Genomic DNA, 17,492 nt, shown 5'->3' on the forward strand with positions numbered 1-17,492 from the left:
GGTGATAGGACTAGGGGCAATGGGTATAAACTGGAGACAGGCAGATTTAGACTAGACATAATGAGGATTTTCTTCATGATGGGAGTGGTGAGGCACTGGCCCAGGTTGCCCAGGGAAGCTGTGGCTGCCCCATGCCTGGAGGTGTTCAAGGCCAGGTTGGATGGGGCCTTGGGCAGCCTGAGCTAGTGGGAGGCATCCCTGCCCATGGCAGGGGGCTGGAAGTGGATGATCTTTAAGGTCTCTTCCAACCCAAACTACTCTATGATTCTACAGTTTCCATGCTGCTGTAGAAACACCAGTCTGTGGATTTGTTTAGGACTAAAATTTACAGGAATCTCAACCCATTACTCTGCAGCCCTGTGCATTTACCACAGACCTTTTCCTCACTGCTGCAACTGATTTTTTGTTAATTAGAAGTCCCATGACATCTGTCATTTCTCTATTAAATTCCATGGGCCTATGCACATTCTTGCAGAAATATTGTCATCTTGCGTCGCATTCTCCTGAGAATTTCTTCTGAGGCACCCTAGCAGCTGTAGCACCCCTGCTGATAGTCCCAGCAGGATTCCTGGGGCAAGGGGCATCTATTTTTCGGTACAACTTTTTAAAGTGTATCTAAACATATCTGTCTGTTAAGTATTTCAGAGGCTTAGGGGACCTATTGCAATTCACTTCTGCCTTGCCCTCACTTCCAGCATTATACACCGATATATTTCTGAGCTCAGTCTGTCGCATGATTAAGACACAGGGCTTGAGCTGAAAAATACGTGACGGGTGAAGAAAATGGGAGTTCAATGGGTTGATTAGCCTGGTCAGAGGCTTAGATTACAAATTTGGCACAGCTGTACACAGGGCATAATGATTTGACCTTCCCAGGAGGAAAAGATACAGTAATGGGTGGTGCATTGATCGCACATCTCCGGACTGTCTGTTGGCCCACACTGCTGTATCTCTGTCTAATTAGATCCCGTCTATTAACAGTTGTAGGGTTATAATGGCCATTGTACATGGAAGGTATGTGTATGGGGCTGCCTGTCCATATGAAAAACAATTTGATTTTTTTTTTATGCTCCTGATATAATTCATTCTTTTATAGTTCTTTTATGGTGTTTATCAGAAATACTTAATTTGTGCCAAAGTGATTTAAATCAGCTTATTTCATTACAAACAAACATGTCTCATCTAAATAGCAGGCATCCTAAAAGCTATGGCTTAGTGGAGTAATTGTATGGCCACACAAGACGGCTATGTATTTGTGAGAAGCAGTAAGCAAGCATGTGCTGGCTTCTGCCAGGCACCGCAGAGCTGTTTGCAGGGTCCAAAGGACAGAAGAATTGCTGCACCTGGTGGGTGAAGACAGGAGGACCAGCAGACCATGAGCCCTCATACCTACCAGCCACAGCAGCTTCACAGCTTTCACCACCAGTTTGTAAAGGGTAACATAGACGTTAGCTCCCGAAGCCCATCTCCACACTGAATATTAACGGAAAAGGGCTTTCATGAGGTGCTTACAAATGAAAGTCCCTTACATGAACAGCTTCACTTCCTGGAGAAACTGATTCCCTCTCTGCCACCCAGCCCTGTTTTGCAGATTCAGAGCCTTTGCTATGGTCTGTCCCTCAGTTCGGTACAGATCTTGTAGCACAATGCGTTAGAGCAATGTGTTTGTTGTTCCCTAATGGTTGCCCTAGTTGGAGCAGGATAGATGGCAGACGGCTTGGGCACACGTGGAGTTGTTTGCAGGTGATGCGTTTCTCCTGAGCCAGCCCTAACTAAGTCAATGAATTCACTCTCCTTCAAAGTCACAGGGACATTTGCACAAAGATCAGGGTGAGGGAGACAAGATGGACTTGCAAGAGATTTGTAGGACTAGCCTGTATGAGATTTTCCCCTTCTGGCACTAGATTGCTTCCCTCCATTCTGCTGAAATGTTTTTCATTCACTGGAGCAAAAACAGGAGCAGGGAGGTCCCACAGAGCAGCTGAACCTAGATAGATCCATGTCTCCCACGACTGGGTTTGCTCCTCAAGTTGTGAAGCATTTTTCTTATAAAAGCCAGGACATCAGATTGATGCTTCTGCTTGCTCCTGAACCAAGGCAGCCCCTCTCCCCTCCCAGGCCATGGCTGCTTTTGTGGTCCTCTTCCAAGCGCTTCCAAGCGCCAGTTTTTGGAGAGATGGCTTATATGCCACTTGCTGCCAGCACAGACCAAATAAAGATTTTCCCCTTTCTGTGAGCTACAGTCAAGCTAGGCATTTTATCTTCTCTCTCCCCTTATGCTGTGACTAAGTGAAGGTCTCCAGACCGTAGCAATGAAGGGGCAGCATCAGTTAGAAGGAGAAAGGAATTATTGGGAGCTGATCGTAAACAAAAGAACAAACCTACCATAGCTGGAAAGCATCTATTTTTCTTCTCTCCTCAGCAAACCACAAATGGGAAAATCCCAGCCACAGCTCACTTTTGTTTATTTCTACTGTGTTCACAGATGTTTGACATGATGGTTCTTAGAAATGAGAGAGTGTGTGAATGAATCTTGAAACTCATGTTCACCCTGTTGTTATATGAGCAAGGACACAGCAGGAGCATAGCTGTGAGAAGGGTACAGCAGGACATGCCTGGAACAGTGACTCTTTCAAGCCCATATAGAGCAGAAAGAGACTTCATCAGTGCCCCTCTGTGTGAAAAAGGGGTTGTATTTCAGTTTTGCATTCACTGTCACCACTGTGATCTCCCAAGGGACAGCAAGACTCTTTACCAAAATAAGGAAAGCAGTTATGCCAAAGTCAGAGAGTTGTTGGGTGGGGTGGTTTGGGTTTTTTTTGTCCTGGAAAGAAAAGCTCTGCATGATCTGTCCATGGAATCAAAGAAGAGGGTGACATGTGAGTTGCTGGGAACAGGTGTATATAGGTCATTTTTCCAAAGGGTTTGTGCTAGTGTTCAGCTGTGTCTGAGTTCAGCTTGATATTGTATCTTCTCGGTGCCTGGGAATCACCAATTCCTTAGACTTCCTGAGGTGCTAGCACAAATGCATTGGGGAATGGAAGTTGCCTGTCATTTCTGACTGAGCAGGTGCAGATTTAAATCTTTGCTTTCTTTCAGTAAACAACAAGATAATAGAGAAAGTCTGTAATTAAATCTCAATTGTATTGTTTTCAAGATTTCTGGTTGAAGGTACTCAAAAAGTATTGAAAATTGAGGTGCTACTTGCTTTTTTATTACTTCAGCAAGTTTCACACTTATTTTGCTTCTTTATGTTGTCCATTCACAAATCAGAAACCAAGATGGTGCTTTTCTGCCAAGTTTGTTTGCTCTGAGGGACAGATTATATTTCTTGCTAAATCCAGGTATAAATCTTGTTTTTACTTTTCAAGATCAACACAGATGTTTTCTTTTTGATTTTGGTTGATGTAGGCTCGCATTTCTTCTGCTTCTGCACCTTGTAGGGGTTTTTTATTTTTAATTTCAGCATCAAAATTATCTCAGATCTCAAAATGAGAATCAGTGGAAACCAGAGATAACTTGAATTTTACATTGAATTCTAACTTGCATGTGATTTTCAGACATAAGTAATCTCACTTTCACATAAAAGATGATCTGCAGACTGCAAATGGCCTAGAAGCCAGTCTGGAATAAGACCAAGAAAACTTGGCCTGAATGTAATTTGGGGTTTCATGGCGTGTGTGTCCCATCAATAAAAAAACTAGAAAAGAAAGCCAGGGTCAGGAGTGTCAAGACCTTACAACTCCCCTGGTAGAGTGGGACCTGCTCCAGGCATTGGAAGCATTGGAAGGATCCATGGCTGTGAACTATAGGTGTCACCAAAGGTGCCTGGAGCAAAACCAGAGGTACCTGGAGTTTCCCCATCATTCAACTCCTCTGAACCCAAGTGGTCTGATGGAAGTATCCCCAAACTCTTCATCATAGTGATGTACTTGTGAGTTTCCTACTCCTGTGTTGTACCTGCTTCCTAAGTAATAACTAGAACTGCCAGTCACCAGACACTCATCACCACTAATCTACCATGAATGGGGGCATTTATGACCACGGACCTGGACTCCGTCCTCCAGGCAAAAGCAATGTCAGGCAAGGAAAATCTTCCCAAACACAACTCTGCTGGCTGCAGTTAAACTCCCCTGAGCACATTTGACTCTCTACTTTGAGAGAGTTATTTGCTGTCTTGCTCTGTCTTTGTGCATGCACATCCACACACAGCAAAATAAAATGTTCTTCTGTGGAGTTTTGGCCACTCTTCAAAATCAAGATGATAAATTTGAAACAAACATCTCCATATTAGCTGGTGATAGCCATATTGTTGCTCCTGGCAACAGCTGCTGTGCTAGTGTTTTATATAAACACTTCACTTTGGTATTGCTCTCCTGTTTTAAAGTGGGACTACCTTATGAGGATTTCAGAAAGCAAATGCTTCTTACGGCTTGGGCTCTGCCTCCTACTGCAAGGCACCACAAGGTCCCTGGGCAAATGGGGCTGTCACTTCAGCCACAGAGGGGACATGGAGGGTGGAGATGCACTGTGCTGCAGCTGCTGTGGGGCAAGGCAAGACAGCCCCAGGCACCAGCACTGACTGGCACACCTGGGGGGCACCAAGGGCTGCCCCAGCTGGAATCAGGCCCTCACCTCCTCATTTGCAAAAGCACAGTGACTCTTTCAGGCCAGGAATAAAAGAGGAATTGCTACCATCCAGAGCAAGCAGGACCTGGGATTGCCTGCTAGTGAGAGGTGGGGAGGGAAAGGGGGAAAAAAATGCTTTTGATATTGAGTTTAGCAACATCAGCTCATTGCTGGCAAGGGCTTGGCTTGGAGGCCAGGCTGTTCTTTTCAGGCTTGCATTCCTGCAAAGCTGGCCATTAATTACTGACATTGCCATGCAGACCAGATGCTGTAGTGGCTGCATTTGCTTATTCCACTGTGTGTTCCTGCTCTGAACCTTGCCTTTGCTTTCAGACCTGCAATCACTGCACAGAGATGACAAGATGACAGTAAAAAGAATATAGAGAAGGTACCTGCATGCTACCATGTCCATTTCTCTGTTCAGTGATGGCTGAGGATTGAATAGAAGATTTCTTTCTCCCTTTCTACTTTCTTTTAAAGGTTGATTTGTGCTTTGTTTGAGCTTTACTTTTTTTCTCCCATTTATCAGATCAGTATGTTTCTTTGGGATTTTTCTCTGTGAAAACAGTCGCTGTGTGTGGTCTTCCAGTCATGGACTGCCTTATTTAGCATTAGCAATAAAGTTTGCAAGGGGAAGATATATCTTTAACCAGACCAACTGATACAGGTGCAAACCTCTTCCTCAGGTCTGAAAAGAAATGCCTGTCTTCAATCTAAGGATAAGTTGAGAAGAAGTGCTCTGAATTTTACAACATATATTAATCAGTTATGTGGTTAGCTCTCGAGATAAGATAGATAGCCCAGAAGAACCTCAAGAAGGGTCTTTAAAAAAAGAGATAAATCCTCTTACCTTTAGACACTGTAAGATATAAAACTGGTAAGCCAAAATGTGCACTCCAGCAACTGCTGTAACATCTGTGTAAACCAAAGACCATATCGCTACAGGAGTCTTAGTTGCTCGTGCAACACCATGAACTGATCCTGTCCTTGTGTAAACTTAATTGAACGTAGTATCCAGAGCATAAAAATGAACACTCATTAACCTGTAAGTTATGCCAAACCTAGGATGCTGGTACTTTTGCGAGAAGTTCCTACTTTGGTAGGTAACAAGACAAAGTGCCTGTTCTTACTACACTATCCCCAGAATGTATCTTTCAAACATAACCCCCTGGAATTATTATAGCTCTAAGTTAGTCACCTCCAATGCTATGTTCAGTGAAAACATTTGCTAAACTCAAACACTGAAGTACAACATATTACTATAATTGACTCCTGTCTGTGCTATTTTAGGAGAGCCAGTTGTACTAGAAGAAGGTTTGAGAGGCCTGTGTTATGCCCCAGTGATTGTCCCTCCTCCCTGCAACATTTCTGTTTGCTTCCAGAACCAGGCATTCCCACAGTTTTCTTTGGGCAAAAGTGTGTGCAATATAAACCTGTCATAACTGTGAGACTGACATGAATAAACAATGCAGATAATATTTCTGTACTGACCTTAAGGGAAAAATCCGAATGAACATAAAAGCATGGAAAAAGTCATTACTTTAACAATTTAACAGGCTCACTCACCAAACCTTCAGTGCTCAGTAAGCCCCCTACTAGGGAATTTTCAGGCTAACCAAAACCTGTAATTGCATTTTTTTGAGTGGGGTTTGCGGGTTAACTCCAGGAGATGCTTTGTTTTGCCCTTTGATTTTCCACATATCATCTGACAGGCAGCTTGCTTGCTTTCTTTCTGCCTCAGTTTCTCATGAATAATTTGCCAAGACTAAAAGGTCACTGCCCTGCATAAGGCACTTTGATATCTTTTGATGAAAAGTGGTACATACAGGAGAACCCAGTAAAGAGTTCAGCAGCTGTTGCCTCTTCTGTCTCCAAGGTGTCATGTTATAAAGAGAAGACCTTAATTTTAGCCTTAGTGGCAAACCTTTGATAACTGAAGGTATTTTGAATGCATTGTCTGTGAGGACAGTATGTTATTTTCTGGGCATTAATTGTGCCCCTCGAGGTCTTTGCAGTTCTACTTCCCATATTCAAATGCGACAGTCACCTTCTGAAATACTCACTTATTTTAAGTATGCAGCTTATTGTCAGGTGGAATATAGCAATGTCACAGTTAAATAACCATTCAATATGGTAACAGAACTAACCATTTTAACCAGATTCTGTAATAAAAATATTTCCGAGCTTGAATTCCCCTTCCTTGGTCAGACTTCTGTGAAGGGATCTGACATGGGAACTCCAAGACAGTCACAGCAGAGGCTATGCTTTAAACATCAGGCATATAGTGGGATGTGGTGTCACACAATGTCTACATGCTCTTTGAGGAGCTACTTTCTTCAAAGTGAGCTTGTGAAGGGCTGAGTAGCACTGCAGCCATTGCGGTCACTGGGTACCTTCAAGCTCCAAAGGAGGCTCTTAGCCTCCTAAGCAAGAAAGTTTGCAAGAACCCTTTGGAAAAAGGGTCTAATTCTGTGTGAGTTTGAGGGGCCTCAGTGGCAGCTCCTCAGGAACACTCAGCCCATAGTTATCCCCTCTAAGACACTGGTGTCTAATTTCTGGCATACAATATTCTTTGTCCTCTAATTTTTACTTTCCTACACCAAATTCTTTTTCTTTAGCCATGCAGAACTTTTACCAGATTTAACTGGATTTACTCCCCGGGTGCTTTTAATCTGGGGCTCCTAGTCTTGCAGGCAAGACTTATGTTGACTGCACTTTTTTTTTCCCAGGTATTTTTTACTCCTCTGTCATTCCCAATAGCTTTTAGAGTCTACATTAATTTTACTCGCAGTCAAGTGAGCAACTCTTCCCCAAGCCAGTGAACTTTCTACAATCTTTTAGGAAATTAGTGGGTGGTGGGGATTTTTTTACCCTGAGAAAAAGTCATTTAACAGCCTTGAGTGGCTAGTCAGCATGTGTATCACGGCCACTCAGTCACTGTCCCCATCGCTCTGGACTAGCTATGGGGTGCCTGATGGTAATGGCATATAATCTTTTTGGAGAGTAAGGTGGATTAGGGCACAAAGGACACAAGTCTGCAGAAAACATCACACAGTTGGTTCCAGAACAACATATTAAAATTTTCAGATAAAGCTTTGGTAACTGCATTCAGATTTTGAGCTACAAAGACAAGGGAACTGTGCGTGGAAGGTGGTTAGATGGACTTTCTCCTTGTAACTAATAGATTTGTCCCTTTCCCCTACTGTCATCAAAAATGATTAAAATCAATCACATTTGAGCTCATGTATCACTCCAGAGCTTGAAGAGGGCAACTGGGTCGGGGCAATACCAAGAACAAATACAGGATGGGTGGGGAGTAGATTGAGACTAGCTCTGAAGAGAAAGACTTGGATGTGTTGGTGGATGAGAAGTTCAAAAATGTGCCTGCAATGTGTGCTTGCAGCCCAGAAAGCCAACCACGTTCTGGGCTGCATCAGAAGAGGTGTGATGAGCAAGTCAAGGGAAGTGATTCTGCCCCTCTGCTCTGTTCTTGTGAGACCTCATCTGGAGTACTGCATTCAGTTCTGGAGTCCTCCACAGAGGAAGGACATAGATCTGTTAGAGTGAGCCCAGAGGAGGGCCACGAAGATGATCAGAGGGCTGGAGCACCTCCCATATGAGGACAGGCTGAGAGAGTTTGGCTTGTTTAGCCTAGAGAAGGGGAGGCTCAGGAGGGACCGTCTAGCAGCCTTCCAGTACTTAAAGGAGGCTAAAGGAAAGATGAGAAGGGGCTCCTTTGTAAGGGATTGCAGTGACAGGACAAGGGATAATGGTTTTAAGCTTGAATCCTGTGTTCAATTCTGGGTCCCTCACCACAAGAAGGATGTTGAGGCTCTGGAGCGAGTCCAGAGAAGAGCAACGAAGCTGGTGAGGGGGCTGGAGAACAGGCCTTATGAGGAACGGCTGAGAGAGCTGGGGTTGTTTAGCCTGGAGAAGAGGAGGCTGAGGGGAGACCTCATTGCTCTCTGTAACTACCTGGAAGGAGGTTGTGGAGAGGAGGGTGCTGGCCTCTTCTCCCAAGTGACGGGGGACAGGACAAGAGGGAATGGCCTCAAGCTCCACCAGGGGAGATTTAGGCTGGACATTAGGAAAAAACTTTTCACAGAAAGGGTCATTGGGCACTGGAACGGTCTGCCCAGGGAGGTGGTTGAGTCACCGTCCCTGGAAGTGTTTAAGGCATGGGTGGACGAGGTGCTAAGGGGCATGGTTTAGTGTTTGATAGGAATGGTTGGACTCGATGATCCAGTGGGTCTCTTCCAACCTGGTTATTCTATGATTCTAAGCTGAAAGAGGGGAGATTTAGATTAGACATAAAGAAGACATTTTTTACAGCGAAGGTGGTGAAGCGCTGCCACAGGTTGCCCAGAGAAGTTGTGATTGCCCTGTCCCTGGAGGTTTCAAGGCCAAGCCGGATGAGGCTTTGAGCAACCTGATCCAGTGGGAGGTGTGGCACGGGGGTTGGAATTGGATGATCTTTAAGGTCCCTTCCAACCCAAACCATTCTATGAAATTCCCCCTCTTCCACTTTTAGTACATTGAGGTACCTGGCCAAGAGACAAAGGCACATTTTGTAGCCTGAAGATTACTTATTTTTAACAGTGAGGGAAGAATCCAATAACAAATGGGAACAATGTCCTTTCTTTGGTCAACAAGTCATTTTTGCTTAGCTTGCCTTAGAGAATTTTGTCTGGTGTTTGGCCAGTATTCTATATAGATAAAGTGATTTTAATGAAAACAAGGTGATAAGATGCCAGCAGTTTACAGTTTAGTTTACACATACCCAATTAAGTTGTACTGATTGAAAAAAAACTTTAATCAACTTGAAAGTATTTGCTTAATTTCTTACACAGAGGTAATCCTCTAAAAGGAAATTACAGTCAGACGCTGTGGTTGTTCTCTTCCTTCTCTATTTTTTTCTTCTTTATTATTGCTTAGCAGATCCTAGTTTTAGTTCCTCAAAATGCAACTTTTGTTGGTTCTCTTTTTCTCAATGCATAAGATACCAGTGGTTACCTACATCTGGAAGTTTTGCAGAATGAATTTTCCCGCCCAAAAAATGCCTTTTTCTCTCAGTGGTTTGTCTGGTTGTTTCTGTACCCACATTGGTATAACTGAAAAGGGCCCAATTCCTGCAGCCTGGCTCTCTGTTGCAGCCCAGGTATAAAATGGCACAATTCTGATTTAGATTGTATTTAATATTAACTTTAAACAGAGTTATTGACAAGAATGGGAAAAAAATCCCAGCCTTTTGGTGTCAGATTGTGTCTTTATGCGAGATCGTGTGTAAAAGACCACTGTCATGAAATATTCTATCACTTTTAGTAAAAATTTCTGTCCTCAAAACAGGGAATTTCCATTAAAACCGCAGACTCTTTCACATTGATACACATGTATGAGGGCTCTACTTTATACGGCCAGGGTACCACCCTAGTCTCTTTTCCTCAGGAGAGAAGAGGGAAGGGAAACAGAATTTGTCTGCTTGTGGGATTTTATGTCCTTTGCCATGACTTCTGCTCCATCTCAGCTGGAGGAGGCTGGAGCTGGCTTTGGTGGCTGTAGGCAACGTTATGCTGGGGAGTTACCACTGCGGGCTCTGAGTGTGGAAGTGGAGTCAAGGACCACATCCTCAAAGATACTTAGGGATCGATTGCCTTTTTAATCACTTTCCCACCCTGATTTTAAATAGGAGTTGAGTACTTAATTGTCTTGGCAAATTTTAGAGAAGATTAGTGTCAGGGAGAAGGCAGGCAGGTTCTGGCAATGTGAGCTGTAATTCCTTTCTTTGTGCCTGCTGTGTGCTGAGCATGGCTGAGATAAATCTAACTTGTGCTTAAATGGTGCTTTTCGTTGTGATCCTTTTTATTTTCAGTACCAGTGAAAGGAGGTACAGAAAGTACATGAGGCAGGTACACGATGCATTCCCCAAATCATTTCTACAGAAAACAGATGGTAAAAGCATGACCAAGATCACATCTGATAATTAGAGAAGATGGATTTAATATCAGGGTTCTTGGCTGGAATGCCAGGTCTAGGGACACAGAGAGAAAAGGGATGGGGATCGACATCTAGGTTTTGATATGAGTTGTCACAGAAATATTGCACAGGAATGCTGCAAAGCTGGGATTCAGAGAAAGTTGCTCCTAATAGTGCTTGAATCAAGTTTTAGTCAATGATTAATCTCTAAAATAATGAGTATGATTCAAAGATCCCCTACCAACCAAACTCTTATGGGTGAAGAGATTTTATTGCGTCCTGAGTTGAACTCTGCTACGAATGAACTCTGCCTTGGATTAACTTACGGGACCATACTGAGATGTTTCCTTTACTGTAAGTGGGCACTGGATCACCAAGATCCTCCATCATGTCTCTACCATGGTGCCATGCTGTATCAACTTTTAACAGGACTTATGTTAATCTTGTGCACGGGCAGAAGCCATTCCTTCTCCACATACAGGGTCCATTAGAAGGGATGTGCATGACCACCAGAAGGTGGCATTTTCTTTAATAAGTAGAGTTACAATGCAAAATGTAAAATACAAGTCCTGCTAAGATCTTGCAGAAATTCAAGAGGTGCTTGGATCTGCCCATAAAATATGCAACAGTAACAAAAGTGTAGAGAAAACCAAAAACCCCATTCTATTGTATCAGCTGATTATGGATAACAGCACTTGCACATGTCATATTTAACTTGTACTACAGAATCCCTGGTCATCACTGAGCCTCACCGCATTAATGCTGGCTAACCTGATTTCCATTAACCATGGAAGAGTTCCTGTACACTCACACTTCTCTCAACACCTCAGGGAATGGGTACACTTCAACTTAGGAGCAGCTAGTACAAAAACTTCAATGTACCTGCTGACAGTATCTCTGCTTAGAAGGGGTAAAAATTTTTTGAGGGGGAATTGATTATGATCTTTGGTTTTGCTACATATGAATCTTACAATCTTTCATCTGAGGGACCCATAAACCTTCTCAGTGTCTTTGCTCTTCAGCGTATGGAAAGCTACAGAGTGATACAAATGCCTTTGCATTATTTTCTTAAAGAACACTCAGCTTTTGGAGAGGTAGAAAGTACCAAATATTGTCAAAGATCTTCCCAATCTTGGGTTGCCTTGGGAACACTTTGTTGGCCTATCCAAATAACAACTAAATGCTGGAACACTTAAGGCCGAGTTCCCATCAGTACCAACCCAGAAACAGCAGCAGCTGCCGTGCTGAAAACATCTGACAGCTGTCAAAACAGCTGCAACAGAGCAGGGAGATGGGAGTCAGTTGGACAACTTCCATCTATACTGTTGTGGGCCTGGACCCATGAGAAGGGGAGGCAGCAGTTGGCAGAGATGCTGGGTGAGGAGCTGGCTGTCTTCTCAGATGCAAATATGCATCCTTATCTTTGAGGTAGCAGCACTCATTTGGTCTAAACCACCATGACTTGTTTTTTAACTCAAACTTTATCATGACAAAGGTTTCAAGTCCCTCAGCTGGTGCGTACTGCGAGAGCTCGTGGCAGGGGCATTTGGATGTCATCTTCAGGAAGACAAACATACCAAGTAATTACTAGCAGAGAGGGAGAATTATTTAATACCTACTCAGATATTGTATTCTTCTTTTTCCTCTCATTTTCTCTTTCTGTATCATGGTGAGGTGGAGTAAGAAGTGCAATACTACTGAAAGTTATGTATAACGATACGCAGAAGTTGAGTAGATGAAAGAGAGTTCTCAGTGAGGAGAAAGCAGCTCTTGTCACCCCAATGTTACCTAACTAGTGCAGTGTCCATAGCAGAGGGCAGTGGAAGCGTGGGGGATAGAGATCTGTGGAACATAGGCAAGAAAAATGACAAGATGCAAGAATCTGTCCTTCAGCTGCACAACTGTTTATGTTTGTTACTCCATTTGCTCTTTCTTTGGGAGACAAACCCAATGCCAGAGTAGAGACTGTCATGAAGGAAGATAGGATGGAAAGGTTATGCGAGGTTTCTGTAGAGCTACCCAAAGTTAGTAAGAAAAATCTATGCATCATGCTTGCTCTGAATAAGGCCAGGAAGAAAAATGGTCTCCTGAACCATAGCTTAGGCTGTCTTTATTAATTCTCACATTTCTTTTTTTGTCCTGTTTGTGCACACTTTTATCCCAAATAGGAGGGCAATAAGAATCTACAACTTTGGTGGGAATGCTGTGCAGTTTGTTGCTTTTCTTCCATTCAGATTTACAAACATAGCTAATTGTCCCTTCCAGGGGCTTGGGAGCCTTGACTATCAAACTCAAGCTCCCAAACAATGAAACCTGAAGTAAAAGGATGCGTGTGCCTGCACAACAAAGCAATAAAGGTGACTCTGGTTTCCCACCAAAACAAACCCAGAAAATTACATTGAAGAAAGATAGTGATTGTGATCATCGAGTCAAACTGGGAAGTGACTGGGAAGTGTCCACAAACCAATGTCAGTTGCCTTGTCTCCGTGCGTTCTCATAATGTCTCTGGCCATTTGACTATATAGATATCTCTTTTATAAGATCCCTGTCTCTTGATTTGAAATGAATGCATAAGGAGTGGGCTTTAGGTACACATATACAATATTCTTGCCATTCTTAGTTCAAAATTTTGTAATACATCTCATTTGAAACAATGTGATGTTTCCTAGCACATTTGTATTTCTTCATTGAGATATGCAGCTACCACACAGTTTTCTGTGATTGTGTTCTCCTTCCACATTATTCATTTCTCTTCTCTTTGGCCCATCCAACCTGAGGAGTTTTTCTTGGAAATGGATTCCTCACTAGACATAATATTTCCCTCGTGATTTCCTGGAATATGTTTTGCAAGAGGGGAAGAAGGGCAGTTACTTCTGCAGTTTATGGAGATAGTTTCCTTAGAGGCTGAACATATCCATAAAGAGACATCACAGAGAACTATGTTGCAACCAAATTCCACCCACTGAATTTAACTTTCATTTTACTAGTTTGCAACAAAAGACAGGAAAGTGGCCCAATATTGGTAGGTCTATGACTGACATTAAGAATCTGTCTAGCCTGACATTCTGACTGCTGTTTATTTCAGTGCAGCTCTATAATCTTCCCTCTCAGTTTCTTGGGAAGTGCCCCAGGACACTGGCTTTTTGTGTAGTCTGAATAGAATTTTCTTCTGAAAATTTTTAAGACTTGCAAACTTTTCATGGGATGGGTAAAATATTTCTCACCCAGCTCTTCATCTCCTACCTGAGGGCAGACCATGGAGGGCAAGGAGGTTTGGGTTTAAATCTCAGCCACCCAGTCTAAATCCCACCTCCTCTCCAGCCCTTAGCACAGACTGCAGGTTTCTCCTGGAGCACCATTGGTAGTGCATTTGTATGCACCAGCCCTAGGATGAGTGAGCACTGCTCCTACACGGGAAATTCACATGACCAGCATTTCTCCTTCCATTTTCCCGTTCTTCTGATGAATGTAAGGCTCCTGTTTGTCTGGAGCCTCTCCACACCAATATAATGCCTGCCAGGGCTGCAGTGTCCATATTTTTCCTTCCAATGTTCACGGCAATGTCTGAGGGAGGTGACCAGGCTTTCTCCAAAGCAGCATGCTCAACTCTGTCAAAGACAGTGCAAGGCTGGTAATAGGTTCTAACATAGCAGCACCAGCCCCTATCCTGTACCATGGGGACTATTGTCAGTGAAAATAGTTTTGCCATCAAGCCACATCTAAGTCTTTATCTCAGTCCTGCTCTGACAGCCACAGATAGTTTCAGAGTCTCAGCTTCCTGCTGGCTAAAGGGCAGGTGAAGGTCTGAGGTATCTCTCAAGTGTGATCTCATGGTGCTTCAGAGGAGGGAGATACCTCATTTTGTTTGCTTATTCTGAAGCAAATGGGGAGCAGAGACAGTGGAGGGTCATCTCCCTGATAATACACAAAGAGAGGTTGGAGACCAATACCAAGGCCATGTCTCAGCAATACCAATGGGACCTGTCCATAAAAAGAGCTTTCCATTGCTTTTGGTTCTTTCTAACAAGAGGCTGCCATTGCCCCCAGGAATTCACAGGGTACGATGGACAAAGGAGATGATGTGGAAGAAAGGCAGTATTCCTGTCCTCCTTTGGCATATTAAGAGCATAGAAACATAAAATGACTAAAGGCTTGTCTGACACAAAGATGCATGAAGCCAGAAGATGTCTTTATTGTAGTCCCTTTCAATCCTGGATTTCTACATCTTGTATGACAACTACTTACTGGTGAGCTCTGTCATGAAATAAAGATAACTCAGTGGTTCTCTAGATTTTTTACAGGCCATCCACTTCTTCCAGAGCTGTCACAGCCTGCAGTTCAGGATTGCTAAGAGGAATGCTGCTGACTGGTATTTAACTGATTTTAGATAACTCTGAGGTGAAGGTAAATCTAAGGCCTCCTGTGAGCAAGAGTGACTACTTTCCACTTGGTAGGAGTACACAAAAGATGCACCCTTACACGCCTGCCCTTCTTGTTCCAGCTGGCTACCACACACACACCTCTCAGCACACTCCCTGCAAACCTGGTCTTGCTGTTGTGGTGCTGCATGCCCTGCTTCCCAAGGGGACCAAGACCAATTCAAAATAATGTAGTCTAAATACAAAGTGGTGCTTCTACTTTCACTTCCCACATTCTGACACAAGCCTGAGGTAGCCCAGGGACGGTGTCGGATGAATTCTGACCCATACAACTCAGCACATGTGTGAAATGTCACTAAAATTCACCAGAATATGGCAACAGGGAAGCTGATGGGCCAGACAAGGATAAAAGAACTCATCAGAAGCTGAATGCTTTCTGCTCCTCTTCACATCTTGACCACTGCCTTCTCACTGCACACAACCCACACCCCGCCAAGATCCAGCCTGTGCTTCAGGAATAAGGTTGTGCCACAGCTGCAGAGGGGAGAAGCAGGAACTCACTTCTTGGTTGCCTTCTTAGGGCAGCCATAGGAAACATCTCTAGGAGAGTTATTTTGACTGAAGCAGAACCTTGGGAATGGAGGCCCTAAGTCTCAGGTGGCAGAAATCAACAACAGTCGTTGCCATGAAGACATGCTGACTGGCATTGCAATAGTTTCTGAACTATGACACATGTCTATTATTCCCCCCATCCTGCCATTTACACTAACATTGGCATCCCAGCACTTAAATCACAGAAGCATGAGACAAACATACTTTCATTTTTTGGGATTACGCTTATAATCGGTTTTATATGTGGCAACACTAAGTGATTGCAGAAGAAGCACACACTGAACCCTTATTGCTTTAAGGTGCTGTTCAAACACACCACAAAATAACAGCTTTTACCAAAAAGGGATGCAAGCCAAAGCTTGAAAATGAGTGGACACAGCCAGTACCATGGAGCATCATGAGGAATTGATGAGACATCTATGTCAGTGCAAAAGGTAGTGGACATCATACTCATTGTCTATTTTCTCTGTCTAAACTGACATATCTAGATCCAAGTTAGTAATCTAGACTCTTTTCATAGTCCAGAGAGAGAGTAAGGCATGTCTACATGGGGAGAAATCCTGTCACCCAGTAGGAACCTAAGACAGCTCAGAGGTTTTCTGCAGCTGGAACTGCCTCTTTCTCCCCCAAGGGGAGAAACCACAGACTCTGATGTTCAGTATTTCCCACAACACTGTACCTGTGTGGTAAACACATGCTATTTCAGAGTAGCATACACAACATGAATAGTAGCATGCTTCCTTCAGCCTAAGAGGAAAACTGGAGGGAGCCTGTTTTCCAGATGAAGAAATAAACTGAGACAGAATGAAAACTTCTTGCTCTTCTCTATAGAAAAGGTCTTCTTTCTGTTCCTGATAAAGAAAGATATTCTCCTTGTGCAACTCTTAGGAAATAACACCACCATTTCCCTTCCACTTATACTGCACACATAATAAGAATAGTGCCTTGCTTTCAAAGTGTTCTCCCCTCTCTCTGCTCTATTATGCACTGAGATGCATCTCATTTATTTGCCCATGTTTCCCTCAGCAGCATGAGTCTGTACTACTCTCATGTCTTTCCTATGACAAAAGAAGCCTGGGATTCCCAGATCTGATTTTTTTTGACAGTTTTCTCATAGCTGGTTTAGGCTCCCATCACGCCACCAGGGATGCTCTAAGCTGGGTTCTCCTCTGCTTTGCCAAGGGTATGGTGAGTGCAAAATGCTCCCATGCCCAGAATGCAATTGGGTTTATATGCTTCCAGATTGACAAAGCAGAAGGCAGAAGGGCAACAAAGGAATGACAGCAGAGGCAGATCTGCAGTTGTGATCCCACTTGTCAGCACAGGGCTCCTGCGGAGCAGTGACAGTGAGAGAACGTTACAGCCCACTGTGCATTCAGAAAGCAATTACTGGTGACATTCCTTCACACCCTCCTCTTCTTCAGAGAGAAACTGTCAGGCTCTAAGGTGTTACAATTTTTGTTTACGTGTGGAAGGCTTATAAACTAGAAGCAGGGTCTGCTTCCTTGTGCTGAATCAGGGAAAACCCAGTCCCTTTAGTCTGACCAGGTATAATCATTTTTTGCCTTGCCGCAATCTACATTGGCGTATGGGAAGGTAACAATTTGCCCACTCTCACCTCTCAGAGACTGGGGGCCTTTGAGCATCTCTCTCTTTAACCCTGCTAGGGAATCTTGAGAACATGGGTTTAAGAATATGTAACACTACAAAATGGGGAAGATGGATAACCTTCTGTAAGGGACACAGCAGTTAATCTGCTGAGCGACTGTCCAAAAGGCAGATCAGAGGCAAAGCCAGTTCATGTGACCAATGGCATCATATGATCCACAGCAGCTGGGTGGTGTCTTACCTCAGTGCATAGTGGCTTGTTGTGCAAGCATGAAAGGTTTCCACAACTCG

The sequence above is a fragment of the Phaenicophaeus curvirostris genome, chromosome 2, assembly GCF_032191515.1.
Source record: "Phaenicophaeus curvirostris isolate KB17595 chromosome 2, BPBGC_Pcur_1.0, whole genome shotgun sequence".
In the NCBI taxonomy this organism is placed as follows: domain Eukaryota; kingdom Metazoa; phylum Chordata; class Aves; order Cuculiformes; family Cuculidae; genus Phaenicophaeus; species Phaenicophaeus curvirostris.